This window comes from Triturus cristatus, chromosome 2_1, assembly GCF_964204655.1.
Source record: "Triturus cristatus chromosome 2_1, aTriCri1.1, whole genome shotgun sequence".
Classification (NCBI taxonomy): domain Eukaryota; kingdom Metazoa; phylum Chordata; class Amphibia; order Caudata; family Salamandridae; genus Triturus; species Triturus cristatus.
The window spans coordinates 873,926,408-873,945,065 of NC_140581.1; the positions used below are offsets into that span (position 1 = coordinate 873,926,408).

General features: G+C 41.7%; 1 pseudogene; it reads left to right on the forward strand.

Moving 5' to 3' along the window:
- Positions 1–18,658, forward strand: part of LOC146866014 (uncharacterized) — a 92,455-nt pseudogene that overhangs the window by 44,723 nt on the left and 29,074 nt on the right.

The following is an 18,658-nucleotide window of genomic DNA, read 5'->3' on the forward strand; positions in this document are numbered from 1 at the left end:
CAAACACTACTTTACAGATTTACACCAAATAAGCAAAAGGCACTTCCTTGAACAGACATCTACCTCCCGGACAAATTTGGTGTCAGTCTGTTCAGCGGTTCAGGCTGTAGAGGTGGCTAAAGGTTCCTATAGTAATTAACATTACAAACGCAACCTTATTTTGCGCTCCAAATTTTCAGTCCCCACTGCACAGATCACCCCCAAACTTTCCATTACAATAATACCCACCGTGACACTTTTTTGGCAAAGTTTCATGCAGATTGGTCAAATGACGCCAAAGTAATAGCCAAGTAAAAAAAAATGCTTTTCCTAAGGAAACTAGATCCTAACTAGAACTACCTACTGGCCACCACCAGCAGAGCAAGATATATATATAAATATATATAACCGTCCTGCTTCGTTTTCCAGCACAGTGCGTCTTGATGTAAAGTGCTTGCTCCCATCACATCCAGATCCTACCAAGGATGACTCTCTGAAATCTGTACGCATTGGAGCCTACTATAGGTGTTTAATGAAAGCTTGATGTGACCACACATCCCGGCATGCTGTATGAATAAATCTAGTACACAGTTGAACCCATGACGGGTTTTTCAACCAATCTGCATGCTGTATAAGGAGCGCTCCAATGCGTACAGGAGAAATGCCTCTTATGAAGTGGTACGTTGGCCTGACCACAGAAATGCGTCAGGCAATACAATAAACTTGGATGGCTGGGGCGGGCGTAACCGTGATGCCGAATGGCTAGCCAAGAGGGAATTAACGAGACAATGGAAAGCAGGGCAGGGACCCAGTTTAGAGCATTGGAGGGCGGAGTTCGCTGCTTGGGCGGCTAGTGAGAGTGTGGTTCGGTTCCAGCAAGCTAGAAGAGCTAATAACGAAAAGGCACTGGAGACTGCAAAAGCGTGGGAAGCATTTGTCGCGTTGCTAACGTTGCCTGATTTGGACTTGGATACCGAATCAGTGGATGGACGGCAGGGAACCCCCTAAATAGACGGCCTATGACGGGGCACCTATAGGCCTGGGGGATAAGGTTGTGGATTTATGAATGATCCAGATTATACCGCCATGGTAGTAAAGTGAGAGAGCCACGACCTTGACAGCCAATGACAGTTGATAATCCTTTATTCATAATAAGTAGAACACACCGGTGGAGGGGGTTAGGGAGGTGAGAGGGAGGGGGGCGGCAAGTAATCTGGGGAGCGCAGGTCTTGGGTAGTGCAGCGATACATAGTACCACAGCACGAAGGTTAGCTGAGGTTATCCCACGTTAGATGGCCCTGAAAGCATGGCGTGATAGAAAATGTGACAAGGACAAAATCAAGTTGGTGGGTGTGATCAGATGCAAATGTATCAAGATGTGTGCCCCGTTAACAATGTGCGATAACTGAGGGGGTTGTGATTGTGTTGTAAAACCAATAAAATATATTTCCCAAAAAAATGGAGGCTTGTAATTATGGATCTTCAAGTAGGCTTTTCAATGTGTCTCAATTGGACCTGGCCCTCTCTGTAGGGTAACCTTCAAACTCTCTGCCCACACCCCTCCTATTTTTTTGCTGTATTTGTTTATGTTGGCATTGCGACTTCACCACTGCTAACCAGTGCTAAAGTACGTGTGCTCTTCTTTAAACATAGTAACATTGGCTTACACCTAATTGGGTTTTTCTCATTTACTTATAAGTCCCTTGTAGACTGGTATACCCCGTACCCAGTCCGGTAAATTAAATGCTACTAGTAGGGTTGCCGCACTTAGTATGGCAACCACATAAGTAGTCCCTTAAAATATGTCCCAGGCCTACCATTGCAGCCTGAATGAGGTTTAAACTGCCAATTCGATTTGGCAAAATGCCCCACTTGCCAGCCTTAAACATTGCCTTTATTACAAGTAAGTCACTCCTAAGGTAGGCCCTAGCCAGCCCATAGGGCAGGATGCATTGGGTATTTAGAAAGAATATCGAAAAAAATATTGAGCATAAAATATCGTGATTAGGAAATATCGACTATAAGGTTAGTTAAATTGATTTTTAAAGTATAGAAGTCATTAATATCGTTTGCAATATATACTTGTTTAAAATGTCATTTTTTAATTAGTTTTATGTATTTTAGTATATATTTTAAATGTGTGTGATGTAATTTTTTTGTATAATTATTGTTTATGTTTTTTGATAAATGTGTTACATTTTTAGTAGTTATTAAATTTAATTTAATTAAATGTGTTTTTTTAGTTCCGTAGCGGGTTGTGGGTCTATAGGGGAATAGGGCGGGAAGTAATTTAATTATAATAAATGAATGATTATGTTTTATTTAATATTATTTATTTATGTGATATTTAATTGTGCTAATTGTGCTTTTATTTTTTTTTGTTATGTGTGTTTCTGTGGGGTTTATAGGGGTAAAGGGTGGAAATTAATTTATTTGTAACTACTTAATTGGTTGTTACTTAATGTTAATTGATAATTAATTATGTTAATCGTGTAATTTCTTTTAGGTGTGGGTTATGGGGTTATAGGGGTATGTGTGAGATGTAATTTATGTTTAATTAATTAATAATTGCGGACCGATTACGATGCGGGCAGGAAGGGCTTCGACCGTCGGTCAGAGCCCTCCTGCCCGCATCGTAATCATAGATTCAGATTCCCTTCCGACAGAGCAATTTTAAAGGATTGGGCGGAAGGGAATCCAAATCAGTCTTACGAATGGCTTATGACGGGCTCAGAGAGCCCACAGTAATCCCCCAGCCGGCTCTTTCCAGCCAAGGGATTACGATAGCAGTTTCCCACTGCCTTTTTGTGCCAGAAAGGCTGGCACAAAAAGGCATTGGGAAACAGCTTTGGGGGCCCCAAGGGGTGCAGGCTGCCAAATGGCAGCCTAGGGGGCACCAGAGGTGCCCCTCTGTTGACCCCTGCACCTGGTGGCAGGCACCTTGAGGTGCCTGCCTCAGGATTCAGGGATGAACTGCACCATAGCATTTTGCTATGAGAGCATGCATTCCATTCGTAATAGCAAAGTATAGGATTACGACCGAACAGGGTTCGGTGCATCATAATTCCTGGAATAGAACCGACGACAGGGGGTCGCAATGTTCCAGCTCCAGAACGATGAAGAGTCCATCCGGCATCGTAATTGGCCCCTTTGTTGTCAAGTAATATTTAATTAATTGATAATTTAATGTGTTTATTGTGTCGTAATTTTTTTTAAGGTGCCTGTTGTGGGGTTTATAGGGGTAAAGGGTGGGAAGTAATTTATTTGTAATTAATTAATAATTAGTTAATCATTATTATTAATTAATTAATTGATCATTCATTTTGTTAATTGTTTAATACATTGTTTTTAGGTGTGGGTTTTGGGTTTATAGGAGAAAAGGTGGGGAGTAAATACATTTTAATTAATTTAGAATTTGTTGGTAAATTCTATAAGTTATTTAATTGAAAATTAATTTTAATTGTGGCATTCATATTTTTTAAGTTTAATTTTATGGGTGGGTTGTGGGGATTATAGGGGTAAAGGGTGGCAAGTTAATTAATTTTAATGGATTATAATTTGGTTTTTAATTATTATTTGTTTAATTGATAATTAATTATGTTTATTGTGCAATGATTTTTTAAATATATTTTAGATGTGGGTTGTGGGGGTATGGGGTGTAAAGTGCCTGATTATGATGGCAGTGGGATCGCCACCATCAGCCCGTCAGTGGTGGTCCCACTGCAATCAGCCGGTGAAAGTCCACCCACCACAGTACAATGGCGGGCAGATGGTTGGCGTTCCGAGATACCCACTGCCACGTATCTGACGGGCTCAAAGCCTGTCGGTGCGTTGGAGGGACTTGTATCCCTACAACTCTGGGGGTGCCTGCTCAGTCATGAAAAGGCAGGCAGAAAGGGACTTTGGGGACCCTCTTGCTCTTAGTCTTGCTCTAGGGGGGAACCATCCTATGGTGCCTGCCACATAGTGCAGGAGTATGCAAAATGTTTATTTTCTGTACTGCGGCGTGTGCTTGCAGCCCGCAGCACATGTTATAATACAAAACATGCACATTGCGACCACCTTGAAGGTTTTAATGAATATTCATTTTTAATTTAATAGTTAATTATATTAATTGTGTGAATATTTTTTGGGTAAATGTTACGATTGTGTTGTGTGTTTTGTGGGGGCATATTGTGGTAAGTACATTAATTATAATGTTTTTGTTAATAAATAATTTCTAAATAAAAATATTTATTTGTATGAAAATTATTTTTGTATTTTATTTATAATAATATTAGTAGGTATTTGTGATATGTATTTAACATTGTAATATGTTGATATTTTAAATTTTTTATATTAAATATATTTTTATTTTATTTTTCAACATATTTATAAAAACATTTTATTTACTTTGTTTTTAAAATAATTTTATTTTGTTGAAGATATTTTGTTTGTTTTAAATGTTGAACTGACTGGAGTGGGAATAGTAAATGTTCTCCCTCTGCTATCCAAAGCTTGCCCTACTGTTGCATTTTTTGGAGTGGGAATAGTAAATGTTACCACTCAGCAATCCAACTCTTTCCCTACTATTGTACTGACTGGAGTGGGAATAGTAAATTTTACCCCTCCACTATCCAACACTTTCCCTACTGTTGCACTTATTGGAGTGGAAATAGTAAATTTGACCACTTCGCAATCCAACACTTTCCCTACTGTGCACTGACTGGAGTGGGAATAGTAAATGTTACTCTCTCACTATCCAGCACTTTCCCTACTGTTATACTCATTGGGGTGGAAATAGTCAATGTTATCCCTCCGCAATATAACACTTTCCCTAATGTTGTAGTGATTGGAGCAGGAATAGTACATTTTATCCCTTCACACTCCAACAGTTTTCTTACTGTTGTACTAGCTGGCATGGGTACAGTAAATATTACCTATCCACAATCCAATGATTTTACTACTTTTGCATTAATTGAAGGGAGATTTGTTAACTTAAATCGGTTGTATTGCTTTTGCATTGTGTGACATGGAAGTAGTAAATGGTTTACATATTTATTTCAATAGTTTGCGTAGTTTGGTATACATTGTAGTGGGAATAGTATATGTATTACATTTTATAATTTATTTTATGCTGTTATAATTTATATTATTATGTTTTTGTTTATTTACAATTCTAATATTTTTAATTATTAATATATTTGATGTGTAAAATAATTGTTACTAAATGTTAAGGATTTTAAGTTAGTTCATGTTTTTTATTTAATTTTAATGGATTGTTTTTTAAAGATTTTATCTTAATGGCATATATATATACATTAAAATTATTATATTAGTTTAATAGCTTTTTTGTAAGTAGATTATCTGTAAATATATATAATAATTCTTATATATGTGTGTTCAACTTTTTCAATTAAATTTATTTGTTATATTTGTAAAGCTCTACATAAATTTTTTTTTCTTTTTTTAAATTAATGTTATTTAATATATTTAATATTTATTATTTCATTTTATATATATATTCAAAAATCGATATTTAATACAACTAAATTAATGACATCAATATTTTTTTTATATTTTTGTACTTGCCATTAGCAAGATATGATGAAGATATTTTTATCATCGATGTTTTGGTCCCGATATTTTTGTGTCTCGATATATGCAGGGCTGATATTCTGTCAGTGAACCGATGCATCGTAATTAAAAGGTAGGCCATGTACTTTCAAGTTTTACATGTCCTGTTAGTGAAAAAAGCCTAAATTTGTGTTTTACTACTGTCAAGCCTAACTCTTTGATAGGATAACATTGGATTGTCTTATTACATTTAAAAAGTGCTAACTTCTGATTAGGAGCAGGTAAGGATGTCATGTTTGGTGCCTGGGAAAATATAATCTAAAATCCTTTTTAATGGTAAAGTCAGATGTAAAGTAGCAATTTTGAAAATATCCCTTTTAGAATGTTGGCATTTTCCTGCCCCAGCCATTTGGTGCCTGCAGCCTGTTCATAGGTCACATGAATGGGTTTAGTTGTCAGTTGGACTTTGTTTATTCCTCTCAGACAGCCAAACAATGGCGGGATTAGGTGTGCCTGGATGAGCCATCACTGGCAGGATGGCATGTGGGGTTGGGATTAGCCCCATTTGCAAATCAATAGGCTGTGCCATGCCTTTACACAAAGGACCTGACACCACTGCAATATGCCTGCAGACAGGTTGGAGGCAGGGCAGGGAAGACAGAATTTTCCAAAGACTTCAAAGAGAACCTCTAGAAATGTCTCCATACTCCAAAGAAGGCACTAGGTATAAAAATAGGACCCTCAGACCCACTTTTCAGTTCATTTTCTAGACCTGCGGTAGGAGTCTCACTCAACCCGTGCTTAACCCTCTGGCAGCTTGGCACAAAAGCAGGCTTAGTTTAGAGACACTGTGTAAAGTCTTTATGTAGCACATAAATGGTAATAAAGTGACAACATAACACAAGAAAAATCCGACACCAGTTTGGAAAAATCGAGTAAATATTTTGAACTATTTGACACCAAAACTACACAAATCCAGACAGAGAAATCAGAGATACGTAATCTCAAAGTTTTAAGGTAAATTTAGTGCCTAAAATCACAAAGCGCTACTCGCGGGTATCTGGTCATGCGAGACCAGGTGAAAGTCACAAGTTTAGGATTGCCACAAAAGAGTGTGGGTCTACTACAGGGACCAGGTTAGTCCTACTGAAAAAGTTACCTTCTAAAGTCCAGTTGCTGTAGCGAGCCAACGTGAGTTCACTAGAGTTTAACATTGCCCGTCAACATGGACGGCATAATCTTGGCATGAATGGGCCCTCTCAAGGATAGGTAGAGCCCATAACTTCATGATTTCTCCTTTCTTCAAAGAGGAGCTCAACCAATGCCACACCAGTGGTCAAGGCACTGAGGGGCACCTTTAGGGGATCAGGAACTCACTCTAGCAAAAGGCAGCAGGGCTCAGGCAGTTCCAGTTGCAAGTCCAGGCAGCAGGCCAGGAATCTGAAAGTTGGGAGAACTATCCAACCTCCTGGGAGTTCTCATCACAAAGGTAGAAGAACCTGGAGAGACCATCGGCATTGGTGTGGTCTGTCCCAGGCCTGTGTTCCATCATAATGTCCATTCCATGTATGGAGATGGACCACCTCAACAGTTTCGGATTTTGTCACCCCTCATGAGCCACCTGAGGGGCCTGTAGTTTGTCTAAACCCATAAGTGAGTCCCAAACAGGTATTGGTTCAGCTTTTTCAGTGTCCAGACCACACGAAGGCGTCCCTCTAAATAGCACTCAAACTCTGTTTCCGGGGAAGGGACCTGCTACAGATGAAGGCTGCAGTTTGGTCTAGGCCCTCCTCACTCAACTGTGCTAAGACAGCCCCTATGACATACTCTGAAGTGACTGTCTGCACATTAAATTGCCTGGAGAAGTGAGGAGCCTTGAGTACTGGTACTGTACACATGGCATCCTTTAAGGTGTCAAAGGCTTTCTGACAGGCCCCTGTCCAGATCACCTTTTTTGGGCTGCTTCTTGGAAGTAAATTCAGTTAAATGTGCAACAATGGTGCCATATCCCTTGACAAACCTGCTGTAATACCCTAAAAGGCCTTCACCTCCATGTGAGTTTTGGAGGGTTGCCAGGCCAGGGTTTTCTCAATCTTGGCCTGGAGAGGTTGCACCTTGCTCTTGCCCAATATGTAGCCCAGATATACCACAGTTCCCTGCCATATCTGGCATTTACTGGCCTTGATAGTCAGGCCAGCCTGATGCAGGGCCTGACACATCTCCTGGAGGTGGTACAGGTGTTCCTCCCAGCTGGAACTGAAGCTAGCTATGTCATCTAGGTAAGCAGCACTGAATGACTCCTTTCCAGCCAGGACCCCATTCCCCAGCTTATAGAAGGTGGTCGGAGCATTCCTGAAGCCAAAAATCATCACCCAAAAATTGAAGTGGACTTCTGGGGGTCAAGGGCAATCTGCCAGTACACTGATATAAGATCATAGGTACTGAGGAAACTAGCAGCGCCCAGACAGTCTATGAGCTCATCAGCTTGGGGATGGGGTAAAGTCAGTCTTTGTGGCTGAACTGAGTATTCTGTAATCCAAGCAGGACCTAAGTTCTAGTGTGGAGCCCGGTGGGGTGGTGTTGGGCACCAGCACAAATGGGCAGGACCATGCTGGAGGGCTCAATCACCCCTAATGCCAGCATCTTGGAGACTTCCTCCTGGATACCAGCTCTCACAACAAAAGACTTGGTGAACGCCCCATTTAGTCTATATTGGACTTCGGCCATTGTCCTTTCATATAACCTAGCCAGCATAGAGATTATAACTGTTGGGCACAAGAGATTTCATTGTTTCCCATAATTTAAAATGATAAACAAGATCAAAAGCACTACTCAGATCCATGAAGCAAAGGTGCAAATGTCCCAGCTTCGCTTAACATATTTACCAATGAGCATGTTTAAGTTTATAAACTGTTCCATGGTGCCTATTCCCCTCCTGAACCCATACTGTGCATCTGTAATGATAAAATTGTCTTCCAGCCACATTTCCAGCTTATCCAAAATACCCTGCAAGAAAAACTTTACGGATTAATCCGACAGAGATATGGGCCGTAAGATTTAGGATCCTACTACCCTTTTTAAAAAAATCAACACGCTAATTGATTCTGTCCTGGTTATCGGCAATTTCATTTTACAGCAGCAATAAATTCTACTGTCAAAACTAGTGCCAATAAATCTAATAGATGCATACATGCATTGAATGGCACCCCATATAGTTCTTGTGCCTTTCCCTGTCTAGATTCATTTAGGGCTTTCCTTCCTTCCTGGATGGTAATTATGACTGACTCAATATATAGCTGAGTGTATGTTAACCTCATGCTTTTTGGTAGTCATTCCATCACTAGTGTTAAAACGTTGCCCAAAGTGTGTAGTCCAGCTATCTGGGAATATCACTACATCAAGTTGGGGATATCTATCTTCTCTAAAGAAAGATAGATTGACAGTTTTCCAGAACAAGGCATTATCATGGGGAACAACCTTTACAACGCAACTTTTACAACGCACTACACTTACAACGCATTTTTTACAACGCACAATCCATTACAACGCATGACATTACAACGCATGACACTACAACGCATTTTTAAAAACTACCTTTACAACGCATTCCATTACAACGCATACTACCATTACAACGCATAACATTACAACGCATAATATTACACTACACTATCCAACACTTACCCTACTGTTGCACCCCCTGGAGTTAGAATAGTAATTTTTACCCCTATACTATCCAACACTTACCCTACTGTTGCACCCCCTGGAGTTAGAATAGTAATTTTTACCCCTATACTATCCAACACTTACCCTACTGTTGCACCCCCTGGAGTTAGAATAGTAATTTTTACCCCTATACTATCCAACACTTATCCTACTGTTGCACCCCCTGGAGTTAGAATAGTAATTTTTACCCCTATACTATCCAACAATTACCCTACTGTTGCACCCCCTGGAGTTAGAATAGTAATTTTTACCCCTATACTATCCAACACTTACCCTACTGTTGCACCCCCTGGAGTTAGAATAGTAATTTTAACCCCTATACTATCCAACACTTACCCTACTGTTGCACCCCCTGGAGTTAGAATAGTAATTTTAACCCCTATACTATCCAACACTTTCCCTACTGTTGCACCCCCTGGAGTTAGAATAGTAATTTTTACCCCTATACTATCCAACACTTACCCTACTGTTGCACCCCCTGGAGTTAGAAAAGTAATTTTAACCCCTATACTATCTAATACTTACCTTAAATGCAATTTAATATTATGCGTTGTAATGGTATGCGTTGTAATGGTAGTATGCGTTGTAATGGAATGCGTTGTAAAGGTAGTTTTTAAAAATGCGTTGTAGTGTCATGCATTGTAATGTCATGCGTTGTAATGGATTGTGCGTTGTAAAAAATGCGTTGTAAGTGCATGCGTTGTAAAAGTGTGCGTTGTAACGACATACATCCCATTATCATTGGTGTTGCTTGCCTGACTTTTTTGCTGCTCTTCTCCTCCCAGGGCCTGGCAGCTGCCCTTCTATTGCCATTCCTGGCAGCAGAGCAGCCTGCCAATCTCCTCAGACTGCCACCTTCATTCCTGGTGGGGCTCTGCCCCCTACACTCATATTGATGGCCACCCTATCATGTGTGCTCCAGAAACTAGCAACATTTTGAAATGAGAATCATGTAGACATTCTAAAGAGGCAATGTATGAAGGACCCACTGTTTTGTTCACGGACCACGAATAAACATGCTGCCACAAATCATTTGTTCCTCATATTAAGCACAGATAAATACAGACAGTCCTTGCCAATTTTCAAAGGCCGAGCACATAACAGGCACAATTTCCATCTCACCTGTCTCTTTTCTTGGCCAATTATGATTTCCTCCTTCAAAAATATCCCACGGAAATATGAAATGAAAAGCAATTCCCTTTGATGCTATTAGAGTGTTTCATCTGCTTGTCTGTCAGACATAATGAGCGCATTAGAAAATCAGATTTGGTTCCCACTGTGTATCTAAAAGTGTTCGTTTGGCATTTCGCGTGTTCTTTAACAGAAGTGATCTAAACTGTACTCATTCACTTAAAGCGTGTGATTATTAAGATTATTTAACCTATGAAGAGGGTTCCTTCCTCTCATTTCTAGGCAAGGTTGTATCGCCTGCATTCTGTTTTTGTGCAGGGTAAGAAGGGTTAATGAGAAAGGAATCATGTCAATGAAACCTCTGAGAGCCTATTGAGAGAAGGCTTTTTATTTTACGGTAATGTGTCCTGTATAAAGATGTCTGTTGCAGAAAGCCATCTAGTGCAGTATGGGCACACCTGAAACTGCACACATGCAGCATGTTAGGTGCATAGCATCTCTCTACAGGTGTGCGGGCTGATGATTAAATATAGCCTGTTGACATTTCACAGCAGCGCCTGCCTAAGGGTGAACAAAATCGTTTGTGAACACCCATAGATGTGTGTCTTTGTGGGTCTTTACCAGAACCTCCAATTCCAATACAGGGTACTATCATAAATCTACACATGTACGAACCGATTGCTGTGACTTATTCTTTGTGTCCTTCTGGATTACTCCTGAAATTCAGGGGTACACCACGAATCATACCTACTCACCGCAAAAACCTTCTGAATCAGGTCCATAGTGTATACTCTGGTCCAAATGTAATAACAATTTGTACCAGGTTTGGGGTCACAAAAGTAACAGAAACCCAGCACAAAGTTTTGTGATGGAATTTACTTACACATGCGAAGCAGGATTGCATTGGAAGGTTTCCTAATGTAATGCAATGTATTGCTAGTTTGCATCAAAGAGGCATGCCATGGGTGGTACATGGGGGTTTCCCTATAGCCAACCCTGGATTTTGGCACAATTTCTATCTGCAAACATTTGTAGACAAGGATTTGTGCCACAATGTTATGCCTCCTTAAGGCAGGGGAGACAGTGGAGCAACATTTAAAAGCGCCACATTTTCTGAATTTGCATGTATTCTACACTGTTTAGCACACATGCAAAGTGGGAAAAGTATTAAAAGAAATTTTTGAGCCCTGAAACGTTCGCTTAAAGTTTAAAACCTATGCTTGACAACATACAAACCCTTACACTATTGTGCAAGCATGTGTGTGTTGGCTCAAGGCAGCCACATGTTCACCAGGAGTTTTCACCAGATAAACACCAAGAGGTTTGACCTGGTGATATTTATTTTATATTTTATTCATTTTTTGAGTTTTATTTGAAGCAAAAAGCCACAGTTCAATGGTGAAGTTGAACATTTCACAAATATACCTAAATGTGAATTTTAGAAAGTTAGATGATTACCACCTGAAGCTCCCATTGAAATTAGCCTGTCTGCAGTTGCCCTCTTTGTTAGTGCTTTACCCCGTGAACACAAGTACATGACTCATCTTCTCTCCAAAGGTCAGTTCGTTAGGGAGAGTTCAGGAACTTAATTGACTTAAAAAGGATCAGGGTGGATCCTGGCCATTCATAGTTAAGTGCAAATTAAGACCTAGGGAAAGGGGTCCTTTTGATCCCTGGGCAATCCTGATTCCATTGCAGTAGAAGTGGAGCTGATCCCAGACCAGTTCAGAAGGAGGTGACTGTTAATTTCCCTAGACACACCGCTAGCCATCATAATTTTCCCTGAGAATGTTGCACCTTGGCATAGTTTGTAGTAAGACAAGCATGATGTGCTGCAAAAGGGGGAAGATGTGCTCTTGGGAACTGTTTGCTGATTGGTTAGCGAGTGTCCAGGAGTTAATCCCACCTACTACGTAATGAATTAAACAAAAGTGGCACCGTATCCTCCAATCCTCATAACACAACTGAATCTATGGATAAAGAGAGGAAAGCTGGACCTGCTGTTGGTGATTTGTGTGGAGACTTGAAGGGCTGGACCAGCTCCCACTTGTGCACAAGACTAAGGGGCTCATTAGGATGGCGGGCAGAGGCACGACCTCCGTGCTGACGGGTGCGGAAAATGCCTTTTTCCGCACTTCATCGGTGGTCATTGCGACCGACGTATTATGATGGGCATAGATAGCCCATTTCCTGTCCGCTGTGGTGTTTATGGTTCAGACAGAAATCTCTGTCCGCACCAGTAGCTAACTAAGCCAATAGAGAGTTACCGCTGTGCGGAATGCGGTGAAGACAGCCGGTCATATCATGATGCCTCAAACAGCCCATCACACCGCTGCGGAGAATCCAGCTATACGGGGATGGCTGAGGCAATACTGCAGCTAGCTCCATGTGTTCGGGACTGCTGGATTAAAGGCGTTCTTCTGCCTTTCTGCAGCGAATCCGCCTGCCGCAGACGGATTTTCAACTTTTCCGCCAGTGAAACCTGGAATCTGACTGCCGCGGTAGGGTGTTTCAGACAGGGAATTCTAATCTGACCGCCACCACGGCAGTCGGGGTGGTTTTCCGACTGCCATCCTAATCAGGCCCTAAGAAGGGAAATTAAAGGGTCTGTTGGCTGGCCTCCTGTGGGGCTACAGGGACATCTAAAGTTTCAAGTGGCACCTGGACTGGTATGTGCTGGTGAACTCTGTTGTATTGAGTCCTGGCCCCTGACAACCTGGGAGCCTTTTAAATACAGAAGTTGAGCTATTCCAGAAATTTTAGAAAAGTGGGTCTTAGAAAATATTTTTACTTCCAGGACATCTGGGGATTCCGAGGGACCTCCTAGCAAAGGTATTTGAATTGAACATGGCCCCCCTGAATGCAAACTGCAGCCTTGCCATGCTGAAGGATTTTGAGCTCCAAAAAAGGGACTAAAGGCCTGATTATGAGTTTGGCAGTCTTACCGCCATACCACCGCATCAGCAGTCCCAAGAAGGCAGCTGAGCCAGTTGTCTTTCGCCCACCATAATATGATGCATGCAGCTTGAACCGCTGACCGCTTTTGGTGGAATGTGTCCTGCTCAGTGGACTGCCGAGCCAATTACGAAAACATAGTTGTACTGGCAGTCCCCTCGTGGCTGTTCGCTGATAACAGTAGGCCACTGCGGTATACTCTTAGTAAAGCACCAGAACAGTGCCCATAGGATGGATACAAAAAAAGCACAGCTGATAACCATTGGCCAATTGGGCACACCTGAAAATCACACTATAAAACACAGCCCATCCCAAACCATGATCCTTTGCCTCTCCACTGCAGCACAGCAAGACAGAGCGGCAATTCTGGTCACATAAGGCTTCCCTTTCTTACCCTATCCCAGGTAACACTCTCCTTACGCTTTGTTTGGTTGATGTATTTTTTACTAATATCTCTTGGTGTTTTTTGTTAGTCATTGTCACCCACTTTAATTTACACTTAAGTTCCATCAAAAGAATCCACGTTTGTCAGAGTCTGAGTTGTCAGTCTTGGTGGATGAAATCATAAGAGTAGAGCTACATTGTTTGGAGCCCAAGTCCAACATACTCCTCTCAGTAGGAAACTTTAAATGTGGTCCAGGATAGTTGGCAAAGTGAATGTTGTAGGTATCACCCTGCGCACAAAGGGGGAAATTAGGAAGAGGTGGCACAACCTAAGGGGGAAGGTGCGTTTGCTGGCCTCCTAGCAACACCTGGAGGCCTAGAAGACTGGTGGTGGTTCTCCAAGTACCCCATTACAACTCTTTACCTGGGAGGAGAAGGTCTTGGCCATCTTGCATTCTGAAGGCTTGACAGGAGTATCTGGGGCAGTGGAGTCTGGTAAGTTACCCTTCACTACACTCCAATGTCGGATTTGCTCTTATCTCAGTTTTTACTATTGTGTTCTGTAACTACTTTCCTAACATGCAGTACTCAAAGTATCAGAGATGTTTGATTGTCAGTTTAATGTGTATTGTTGAAAAAAAGATCACATGTATCAATCTCCATTACATGCCACATATTGTAATGGTGTCAATAAGTGTATTGCTATGAAATTATCATCCCATGACCCACTATATGTGTCAATATGTATATTTATGGTCCATCACAGCTGCATTTGGGCAACGGGTATGTAACATTAACCATTTTTTAATTGTTGTGAAGAAGAGATTGAAATTACTACAACCACCATGAGGCCCTGTTTCTGTAACTCAAAACAAGATGCAATAGTTAGTTTGTCTATTCTCACTTGTCTCACATGCTACAGCTGATTTACACTTCTCATGAACTTCGTCATTTGTCAAGTATTGGCAAGTAGAGATTGAAATTACTACAACTGCCAGGAGGCCCTGTTTCTGTAACTCAAAACAAGATGCAATAGTGAGTTTGACCATTTTCACTTGTCTCACATGTTACAACTGCTGTTCAATTCTCACGGACTGAGAGATCTACATAGAATGCTCAACTCAGAGACATTTCTGCCTACTTATCTTGATATTGTCCTGGTTTCCTCAGCTTAAACTATTGATGACATGAGTGACACCATACCAAGTGTGTACCTCAAATAAAGTCATGTGTTAACTTGTACACAACTAGGCCCTGGAATGGTCAAATGTTCCTTCTCCAATGTGTTTCTTTTAAATGTTTAGTAGATGTCATGATCATTCCCTAATCCAAAATGCAACATGTCAGCACATCTAATGAGCTGCTCAATTCTAGTACATGTATTGAATGTCTCCAAATGTCTTCTTAACAAGTTCTATACCACGGAAATACATCCCCATAGTCATCTCTACCTATTTTGTTTTTCCCAGGTCTCTACTTACTGTGACACAAAACATTTGAATGTAGATACCACACTTCCATCAATAACAATGTTCTCTATTTGACAACAAGTCGATTTGGCACTGCACCTGCCCAGAGCTTGGCCACCGAACAGACTCCCACTCCACCCCTGGATTAAGCCCTCAGTGATGACAGCACTCCTGGAGATATGGACATGGATGACCTTCCTGGCACATCTGGTCAGCCTGGGCAGACGGCAACAGTGAGACTCACTGTGCCCACAAAAACACCTCCCACCCGAGCTGCAACACCTCAGACAAACCCTGTCCCCCCAACCTGTGTGCATAGCACACTCACTAACATCTTGTGCAATCAGTCCTGGATCCTGAGGTGGCAATCACCAACCCAGTCACAGAGGAACCAGGAACCAGTGGGAGGGTGCATCTTTGGCAAAGGGCACAGGCCCATGGGGTAGGGTTTGTTGGAAGTTAACTGTGGGCCCGATGAGTGATGCCACTGGGGCCACTCACACCCAGGCCACCATCGACCAAGTCTTGGGAGCCTATCAAGAGCCCCAAGGCATGATGGGCCCGGGTTTGATGAAATTCTTGGAGATGAAGCAGCTGCATAGGGACATACACCAGGAGCTGCCCACCCAAAACATCAATATGAGCCAGCTCATTGGGCATGCTGCAGGACACCAACACCGCCCTCTGCAGGGCTTTTCCACCACCATCTACCTCTTCCTGTGGTCAAATTACATCCCGCCCATCTACATCTGCAACAGCAACAGGAAGGCAGGCCCTGTCAGAGGAAGACATGCCTGCTGACACACCTGTCTCAGCAGCAGTGGATCCCACCCACCCCTGCAGAATGGGACATCCATGCAGAAATCCAGGAGGTGTGGATGGCAAAACACCCACCACCACAAGTAAGAAACATCACTCCTAATTTCCTCCAGTGTGTGCAACACATTCACTTTGTTGATTATTTCTGGACACTTATCCCTTTCTGATGGAAGTAGTATTTTGCACTTTGTACTTTCAACAATTTGGCATCTACAACTATGGTTTCACTCACCATGACAGACTTTTTCACTTTTGTCTTTCCCTGTTTGGTTTTGCACAATGTTTATTTTCACCTTGTTCACTGCAATAAATACAAAAGTAAGAAACTCATTGTCTGCTGTATTATCTCTCACATCTAGCAATGTATATATGTACTCCCATGTGAACTTTACAATGCCAAAATAATCTACTTGTGTAAACATGGATATGTTGCATGTACACAATGGTTAACTCAGGATCACAACCATTACACACAAACGCATACAAACAGGTGTCTTGTCTTATACCATCTAGATTACATTGTTCCAATCATAGGCGGACATGATGTCAGAAACAGCAAATCACACAACTCAAACATTCTGTATCAGTAATCACATTTTCAGCAGCAGACCTTAACAACATGGAAGGGGGGATACATCAGACACTTTTCTGTTGAATAGGCTAAATTACATTGGCCTATGTCATGAGCTGGAGCCAACACCTACCTCACAAACTGAATCCCACGCCATTTAAAACAATGAACAGACACATGGCACTACAACAGTTTCTGATCACAGGCTCATTCCAATCCAGTGTTGCACCATCTGGTGGAATGCCACAAACAAATGTCAGTGAAGTGCCACATACATGTTGGCCTACAATGAGGCGACACATCACAGGTACAAACAGCTTCTATACAATGAGGACGTAGCCAATGTGAAGGGAGACTAGCATGATTTGGCCCCACAACAACATTCTGTTGGAGCACATGATGATACACATATTGCATTAGAACCATTAGAATGAGGAATCCATTGGAACAAGTCAAGTGGATTCCTCATTACTGCCATCCTATCACTGTGCAAGTTGTCTTGGTACAGGTTTGTACACCCAAAGTCTGTGGCAGTCATTCCCAAGAACAATCCATGTGCACTTTGTATGTCCAAACAGCATCATACACCTGCTAATGTCACAGCTCTGAAATGTCCAAATGAAGATGACATGGTGAAGGAACCTAAAACAGACCAAAACAAAGAGATCAGCTATGATACCATATGTTTGACACAATTCACATAGTCAACTTCTGGAGTACATAGTGCATAACACAAATCTAAGCTAAACAAAGCAACATCAACAAAATGAGTAAGTATTCAAACCTTCCTCCACAAACATCTTTCACCAGATTTTGCCAGAGCTTTTGCTTCCTAATATTTTCCCTAAACATAATCCTCAAATCATCACAACAAGAGTTGCTTTAACAGTCAAAGCCGTGACATCTCACAACATACTTACACTCATGAGAAGAAGTTGTAGATGAGATCTTGGCGCAAGTCAGCTCCTTCCTCTTCACCACTATCATCATAATTTGGCATTTCAGGATCCTAAACCGGTGGCACTTGCTGGTCTCCATCCTCAGCAATATAAGGCATGTTCAGTTGCAGGGCGATTGTGTGTAGCTTGCAGCAGGCCACAGTGATTTGGCACACCTTCCTGGGTGAGTAGAGAAGGGTTCATCCATTCTTATCCTGACATTTGAATCTTCGCTTTCAGGAAGCCAAAGGCTCACTCCCCAGCCTCCATGTTCTTCCATGGGCCTCATTAAAGTGGACTTCTTCTGGCGTAGGTGGTTCCTCAACCATAGATGGTTGGGATATACTGAGTCTCCTAGGTTAAAGATAGACATAGGCACAACAATAAGCTACATACTTTGTGATCATACGACCTGATATCACCCATACAAAGTTAGGACAAATCATACTTACCAACAAGCCAAGCCCTCTCTGGTAGTATTTGTGACATCAGCTGGGGTATGGTGTCATTTCGCAGAATGAAGGAATCATGGGCTGATCTTTGGAACCAGACCCAGATGTTCAAGATATACAAATCCTATAAGAAGACAACTTGTATGTTGAAAGAATGGAAGTGCTTTCTGTAACGGTAAATTTGTTCCCTGCCATGCGGTGGTACTAAGGCAATATGGGTGCTATCAATGGCTCCAACCACATGTGGGATGCGACCAGATCCATAGAAATCCCTCTTCACATTGGCTAAATCCTCACTTCTAGAGAACTGGATGTAGCTGTCAATGAGTTTCATCATTGCTGATAGCATGTCGTCTAGTACACTACTGACCACAGGTTGTCACATGCCACCGATAAAGCCACAGTGTAATGAAAGGAACCTGAGGCCTGAGAATGCAACACTGCCAAAAGTCTCCTAATAGGTGGGATATATGTAGGATTAGTGTTTTGAGCAAGGAGATCAAGCTCCAACTGATGACATAAATCCTGTATTGTTTACCTATTTGAGTGAAACCTCTTGATGAGTTGCCTTTCTTCCATGGTCTGAAGGTCTGGAAATGGGTGGTACACTAGAGGCTATCATCTGCTCCCTCTCCCAGGGTACCTATGTGTGAAGTAGAAACAATTTTGAACATTAAT